Genomic DNA, 8,922 nt, shown 5'->3' on the forward strand with positions numbered 1-8,922 from the left:
CTCTCTGCATGTATTCGCAGTTTTATATTACGACTTTTTATACCCAACATATGCCAAGTACTGAAAGCGGCGTTTGGTCACATTTGTCCCAAACCTCCCTCCAGTTTTCAAAATATCCCAAACATCCCAATTTCGAGGCCTGAGCTATATTTTGTAGCCAAATTCTGGCTCTATGCACGTATTCGCAGTTTGATATTATGACTTTTTATACCCAACATATGCCAAGTCCTGAAAGCGGCAGTGAGTCACATTTTGCACAAACTATCCTGCAGTTTTCGAAATATCCCAAATATCCCAATTTCGAGGCTTGAGCCATAATTTGGAGCCAAATTCTGGCTTCTGCACGTATTCGCAGTTTGAAATTACGACTTTTTATACCTAACATATGCCAGGTACTGAAAGCAGCGTTTGGTCACATTTGACCCAAACCTCCCTCCAATTTTCAAAATATCCCAATTATCTCATTTTCGAGGCCTGAGCCATATTTTGGAGCCAAATTCTGGCTCTATGCACGTATTCGCAGTTTGATATTACGAATTTTTATTCCCAACGTATGCCAAGTCCTGAAAGCGGCAGTGAGTCACATTTTGCACAAACTCCCCTGCAGTTTTCGAAATATCCCAATTTCGAGGCCTGAGCCATATTTTGGAGCCACATTCTGGCTCTCTGCACGTATTCGCAGTTTGAAATTGCGACTTTTTTATAACGAGCATATGCCAAGTACTGAAAGCGGCGTTTTGTCACATTTGTCCCAAACCTCCCTGCAGTTTTCAAAATATCCCAAATATCCTAATTTCGAGGCCTGAGCCATATTTTGGAGCCAAATTCTGGCTCTCTGCACGTTTTCGCAGTTTGATATTACAACTTTTTATTCCCAACATATGCCAAGTCCTAGCTGAATGCTACAGTGAGTCACATTTTGCACAAACTCCCCTGCAGTTTTCGAAATATCCCAAATATCCTAATTTCGAGGCCTGAGCCATATTTTGGACCCAAATTCTCGATCTCTGCACGTATTCGCAGTTTGAAATTGCGACTTTTTTATACCCAACATATGCGAAGTATTGAAAGCGGCGTTTGGTCACATTTGTCCCAAACCTTCCTGCAGTTTTCAAAATATCCCAAACATCCCAATATCGAGCCCTGAGCCATATTTTAAAGCCAAATACTGGCTCTCTGCACGTATTCGCAGTTTGATATTACGAATTTTATACCCAACATATGCCAAGTACTGAAAGCGGCAGTAAGTCACATTTTGCACAGACTCCCCTCCAGTTTTCAAAATATCCCAAATATCCCATTTTCGAGTCCTGAGCCATATTTTGGAGCCAAATTCTCGATCTCTGCATGTATTCGCAGTTTGAAATTGCGACTTTTTTATACCCAACATATGCCAAGTACTGAAAGCAGGGTTTGGACACATTTGTCCCAAACATCCTTGCAGTTTTCAAAATACCCCAAATATCCCAATTTCGAGGCCTGAGCCATATTTTGGAGCCAAATTCAGGCTCTCTGCACGTATTTGTAGTTTGAAATTACGACTTTTTATACCCAACATATGCCAAGAACTGAAAGCGGCGTTTCGTCATATTTGTCCCAAAGTCCCCTGCAGTTTTCAAAATATCCCAAACATCCCAATTTCGAGGCTTGAGCCATAATTTGGAGCCAAATTCTGGCTCTATGCACGTATTCGCAGTTTGATATTACGAATTTTTATACCCAACATATGCCAAGTCCTGAAAGTGGCAGTGAGTCACATTTTGCACAAACTACCCTGCAGTTTTTGAAACATCCCAAATATCCCAATTTCGAGGCCTGAGCCCTATTTTGGAGCCAAATTCTGGATCTCTGCACGTATTCGCAGTTTGAAATAGCGACTTTTTTATACCCAACATATTCCAAGTTATGCAAGCGGCAGTGAGTCACATTTTGCCCAAACTCCCCTCCAGTTTTCAAAATAACGCAAATATCCCAATTTCGAGGCCTGAGCCATATTTTGGAGCCAAATTCTCTCTCTCTGCATGTATTCGCAGTTTGATATTATGACTTTTTATACCAAACATATGCCAAGTACTGATAGCGGCATTTGGTCATATTTGTCCCAAACCTCCCTGAAGTTTTCAAAATATCCCAAATATCCCAATTTCGAGGCCTGAGCCATATTTTGGAGCCAAATTATCTCTCTCTCTCTCTGCATGTATTCGCAGTTTTATATTACCATTTTTTATATCCAACATATGCCAAGTACTGAAAGCGGCAGTGAGTCACATTTTGCACAATCTCCCCTGCAGTTTTCGAAATATCCCAAATATCCCAATTTTGAGGCCTGAGCCATATTTTGGAGCCAAATTCTGGCTCTTTGCACGTATTCGCAGTTCGAAATTACGTCTTTTTATACCCAACATATGCCAAGTACTGAAAGCGGCATTTGGTCATATTTGTCCCAAACCTCCCTGAAGTTTTCAAAATATCCCAAATATCCCAATTTCGAGGCCTGAGCCATATTTTGGAGCCAAATTCTCTCTCTCTCTCTACATGTATTCGCAGTTTTATATTACGACTTTTTATACCCATCATATGCCAAGTACTGAAAGCGGCAGTGAGTCACATTTTGCACAAACTCCTCTGCAGATTTGAAAATATCCCAAATATCCCAATTTCGAGGCCTTAGCTATATTTTGGAGCCAAATTCTGGCTCTCTGCACGTATTCGCAGTTTGAAATTACGACTTTTTATACCCAACATATGCCAAGTACTGAAAGCGGCGTTTGGTCACATTTGTCCCAAACCTCCCTCCAGTTTTCAAAATATCCCAAACATCCCAATTTCGAGGCCTGAGCTATATTTTGTAGCCAAATTCTGGCTCTATGCACGTATTCGCAGTTTGATATTATGACTTTTTATACCCAACATATGCCAAGTCCTGAAAGCGGCAGTGAGTCACATTTTGCACAAACTATCCTGCAGTTTTCGAAATATCCCAAATATCCCAATTTCGAGGCCTGAGCCATATTTTGGAGCCAAATTCTGGCTCTCTGCACGCATTCGCAGTTTGAAATTGCGACTTTTTTATACTCAACATATGCCAAGTACTGAAAGCGGCGTTTGGTCACATTTGTCCCAAACCTACCTGCAGTTTTCAAAATATCCCAAACATCCCAATTTCGAGGCCTGAGCCATAATTTGGAGCCAAATTCTGGCTCTATGCACGTATTCGCAGTTTGATATTACGAATTTTTATACCCAACATATGCCAAGTCCTGAAAGTGGCAGTGAGTCACATTTTGCACAAACTACCCTGCAGTTTTTGAAAAATCCCAAATATCCCAATTTCGAGGCCTGAGCCCTATTTTGGAGCCAAATTCTGGATCTCTGCACGTATTCGCAGTTTGAAATTGCGACTTTTTTATTCCCAACATATTCCAAGTTATGCAAGCGGCAGTGAGTCACATTTTGCCCAAACTTCCCTCCAGTTTTCAAAATAACGCAAACACCCCAATTTCGAGGCCTAAGCCATATTTTGGAGACAAATTCTGGCTCTATGCACGTATTCGCAGTTTGATATTACGGCTTTTTATACCCAACATATGCCAAGTCCTGAAAGCGGCGTTTGGTCACATTTGTCCCAAACCTTCCTGCAGTTTTCAAAATATCCCAAACATCCCCATATCGAAGCCTGAGCCATATTTTGGAGCCAAATTCTGGCTCTCTGCACGTATTCGCAGTTTGAAATGGCGACATTTTATACCCAACATATGCCAAGTCCTGAAAGCGGCAAAGAGTCACATTTTGCACAAACTCCCCAGCAGTTTTCAAAATGTCCCAAACATCCCAATTTCGAGGCCGAGCCATATTTTGGAACCAAATTCTGGCTCTATGCACGTATTCGCAGTTTGATATTACGACTTTTTATACCCAACATATGCCAAGTCCTGAAAGCGGCAGTGTGTCACATTTTGCACAAACTCCTCTGCAGTTTTCGAAATATCCCAAATATCCCAATTTCGAGGCCTGAGCCATATTTTGGAGCCAAATTCTGGCTCTCTGCACGTATTCGCAGTTTGAAATTTCGACTTTTTTTATACCCAACATATGCCAAGTACTGAAAGAGGCGTTTGGTCACATTTGTCCCAAACCTCCCTGCAGTTTTCAAAATATCCTAAATATCCCAATTTCGAGGCGTGAGCCATATTTTATAGCCAAATTCTGTCTCTCTGCACGTATTCGCAGTTTAATATTACGACTTTTTATACCCAACATATGCGAAGTACTGGATGCGGCAGTGAGTCACATTTTGCACAAACTCCCCTGCAGTTTTCAAAATATCCCAAACATCCCAATTTCGAGGCCTGAGCCATATTTTGGAGCCCAATTCTGGCTCTCTGCACGTATTCGCAGCTCGAAATTACGTCTTTTTATACCTAACATATGCCAAATACTGAAAGCATCATTTGGTCACATTTGTCCCAAACCTACCTGCAGTTTTCAAAATATCCCAAATATCCCAATTTCGAGGCCTGAGCCATATTTTGGAGCCAAATTCTCTCTCTCTGCATGTATTCGCAGTTTGATATTATGACTTTTTATACCCAACATATGCCAAGTACTGAAAGCCGCAGTGAGTCACATTTTGCACAAACTCCCCTGCAGTTTTCAAAATATCCCAAATATCCCAATTTCGAGGCCTGAGCCATATTTTGGAGCCAAATTCTGGCTCTCTGCACGTATTCACAGTTTGAAATTGCGACTTTTTTATACCCAACATGTGCCAAGCGTATGGTCACATAAAGCGGCGTATTTTCACATTTGTCCCAAACCTACCTGCAGTTTTCAAAATATCCCAAATATCCCAATTTCGAGGCCTGAGCCATATTTTGGAGCCAAATTCTGGCTCTCTGCACGTATTCGCATTTTGGTATTACGACTTTTTATACCCAACATATGCCAAGTACTGGACGCGGCAGTGAGGCACATTTTGAACAAACTCCCCTGCAGTTTTCAAAATATCCCAAACATCCCAATTTCGAGGCCTGAGCCATATTTTGGAGCCAAATTCTGGCTCTATGCACGTATTCGCAGTTCGAAATTATGTCTTTTTATACCCATCATATGCCAAGTACTGAAAGAGGCGTTTGGTCACATTTCTCCCAAACCTCCCTGCAGTTTTCAAAAAATCCCAAATATCCCAATTTCGAGGCCTGAGCTATATTTTGGAGCCAAATTCTTTCTCTCTGCATGTATTCGCAGATTGATATTACGACTTTTTATACCCATCATATGCCAGGTACTGAAAGCGGCAGTGATTCACATTTTGCACAAACTCCCTTGCAGTTTTCAAAATATCCCAAACATCCGAATTTCGAGGCCTGAGCAATATTTTGGAGCCAAATTCTGGCTCTCTGTACGTATTCGCAGTTTTAAATTACGACTTTTTATACCCAACATATGCCAAGTCCTGAAAGCGGCAGTGAGTCACATTTTGCACAAACTCCCCTGCAGTTTTCGAAATATCCCACATATCCCAATTTCGAGGCTTGAGCCATAATTTGGAGCCAAATTCTGGCTTCTGCACGTATTCGCAGTTTGATATTACGAATTTTATACCCAACATATGCCAAGTACTGAAAGCGGCAGTAAGTCACATTTTGCACAGACTCCCCTCCAGTTTTCAAAATATCCCAAATATCCCATTTTCGAGTCCAGAGCCATATTTTGGAGCCAAATTCTCGATCTCTGCATGTATTCGCAGTTTGAAATTGCGACTTTTTTATACCCAACATATGCCAAGTACTGAAAGCAGGGTTTGGACACATTTGTCCCAAACATCCTTGCAGTTTTCAAAATACCCCAAATATCCCAGTTTCGAGGCCTGAGCCATATTTTGGAGCCAAATTCAGGCTCTCTGCACGTATTTGCAGTTTGAAATTACGACTTTTTATACCCAACATATGCCAAGAACTGAAAGCGGCGTTTCGTCATATTTGTCCCAAAGTCCCCTGCAGTTTTCAAAATATCCCAAACAAACCAATTTCGAGGCCTGAGCCATATTTTGGAGCCAAATTCTGGCTCTCTGCACGTATTCGCAGTTTGAAATTACATCTTTTTATACCCAACATATGTCAAGTACTGAAAGCAGCGTTTGGACACATTTGTCCCAAACATCCTTGCAGTTTTCAAAATATCCCAAATATCCCAATTTCGAGGCCTGAGCCATATTTTGGAGCCAAATTCTGGCTCTCTGCACGTATTCGCAATTTGAAATTACGACTTTTTATACCCAACATATGCCAAGTACTGAAAGCGGCGTTTGGTCATATTTGTCCCAAACTCCCCTGCAAATTTCAAAATATCCCAAACTTCCCAATTTCGAGGCCTGAGTCATATTTTGGAGCCAAATTCTGGCTCTCTGCACGTATTCGCAGTTTGAAATTACGACTTTTTATACCCAACATATGCCAAGTCCTGAAAGCCGCAGTGAGTCACATTTTGCACAAACTCCCCTGCAGTTTTCAAAAAATCCCAATTTCGAGGCCTGAGCCATATTATGGAGCCAAATTCTGGCTCTCTGCACGTATTCGCAGTTTGAAATTGCGACTTTTTTATACCAACATATGCCAAGTACTGAAAGCGGCGTTTGGAGATATTTGTCCCAAACCTCCCTGCAGTTTTCAAAATATTCCAAACATCCCAATTTCGAGGCCTGAGCCATAATTTGGAGCCATATTCTGGCTCTATGCACGTATTCGCAGTTTGAAATTACGAATTTTTATACCCAACATATTCCAAGTCCTGAAAGCGGCAGTGAGTCACATTTTGCACAAACTCCCCTGCAGTTTTTGAAATATTACAAATATCCCAATTTCGAGGCCAGAGCCATATTTTGGAGCCAAATTCCGGATCTCTGCACGTATTCGCAGTTTGAAATTGCGACTTTTTTTTATACCCAACATATGCCAAGTAATGAAAGCGGCAGTGAGTCACATTTTGCCCGAACTCCCCTCCAGTTTTCAAAATAACGCAAATATCCCAATTTCGAGGCCTGAGCCATATTTTGAAGCCAAATTCTGGCTCTCTGCACGTATTCGCAGTTTGAAATTACATTTTTTATACCCAACATATGCCAAGTACTGAAAGCAGCGTTTGGACACATTTGTCCCAAACATCCTTGCAGTTTTCAAAATATCCCAAATATCCCAATTTCGAGGCCTGAGCCATATTTTGGAGCCAAATTCAGGCTCTCTGCACGTATTCGCAGTTTGAAATTGCTACTTTTTTATACCAACATATGCCAAGTACTGAAAGCGGCATTTGGTGACATTTGTCCCAAACCTCCCTGCAGTTTTCAAAATATTCCAAACATCCCAATTTCAAGGCCTGAGCCATAATTTGGAGCCAAATTCTGGCTCTATGCACATATTCGCAGTTTGATATAACGAATTTTTATACCCAACATATGCCAAGTCCTGAAAGTGGCAGTGAGTCACATTTTGCACAAACTCCCCTGCAGTTTTTGAAATATCCCAAATATCCCAATTTCGAGGCCTGAGCCATATTTTGGAGCCAAATTCTGGATCTCTGCACGTATTCGCAGTTTGAAATTGCGACTTTTTTATACCCAACATATGCCAAGTAATGAAAGCGGCAGTGAGTCACATTTTGCCCGAACTCCCCTCCAGTTTTCAAAATAACGCAAATATCCCAATTTCGAGGCCTGAGCCGTATTTTAGAGCAAAATTCTGGCTCTCTGCACGTATTCGCAGTTTGAAATTACATATTTTTATACCCAACATATGCCAAGTACTGAGAGCTGCGTTTGGTCACATTTGTCCCAAACATCCCTGCAGTTTTCTAAATATCCCAAATATCCCAATTTCGAGGCCTGAGCCATATTTTGGAGCCAAATTCTGGCTCTCTGCACGTATTCGCAGTTTGAAATTACCACTTTTTATACCCAACATATGCCAAGTCCTGAAAGCGGCAATGAGTCACATTTTGCACAAACTCCCCGGCAGTTTTCAAAATATCCCAAAAATCCCAATTTCGAGGCCTGAGCCATATTTTGGAGCCAAATTCTGGCTATCTGCACGTATTTGCAGTTTGAAATTGCGACTTTTTTATACCCAACATATGCGAAGTACTGAAAGCAGAGTTTGGTCACATTTGTCCCAACCCTTCCTGCAGTTTTCAAAATATCCCAAACATCCCAATATCGAGGCCTGAGCCATATTTTGGAGCCAAATTCTGGCTCTCTGCACGTATTCGCAGTTTTTTATTACGAATTTTATACCCAACATATGCCAAGTACTGAAAGCGGCAGTGAGTCACATTTTGCACAAACTCCCCTGCAGTTTTTGAAATATCCCAAATATCCCAATTTCGAGGCCTGAGCCATATTTTGGAGCCAAATTCTGGATCTCTGCATGTATTCGCAGTTTGAAATTACATCCTTTTATACCCAACATATGCCAAGCACTGAAAGCCGCATTTCGTCACATTTGTCCCAAACCCCTCCGCAGTTTTCAAAATATGCCAAATATCCCAATTTCGAGGCCTGAGCCATATTTTGGAGCCAAATTCTGGCTCTTTGCACGTATTCGCAGTTTGATATTACGACTTTTTATACCCAACATATGTCAAGTACTGAAAGCTGCGTTTGGTCATATTTGTCCCAAACTCCCCTGCAGTTTTCAAAATATCCCAAACTTCCCAATTTCGAGGCCTGAGTCATATTTTGGAGCCAAATTCTGGCTCTCTGCACGTCTTCGCAGTTTGAAATTACCACGTTTTATACCCAACATATGCCAAGTCCTGAAAGCGGCAGTGAGTCACATTTTGCACAAACTTCCCTGCAGTTTTCAAAATATCCCAAATATCCAAATTTCGAGGCCTGAGCCATATTATGGAGCCAAATTATGGCTCTTT

This window comes from Procambarus clarkii, chromosome 83 (assembly GCF_040958095.1).
Source record: "Procambarus clarkii isolate CNS0578487 chromosome 83, FALCON_Pclarkii_2.0, whole genome shotgun sequence".
Taxonomy (NCBI): domain Eukaryota; kingdom Metazoa; phylum Arthropoda; class Malacostraca; order Decapoda; family Cambaridae; genus Procambarus; species Procambarus clarkii.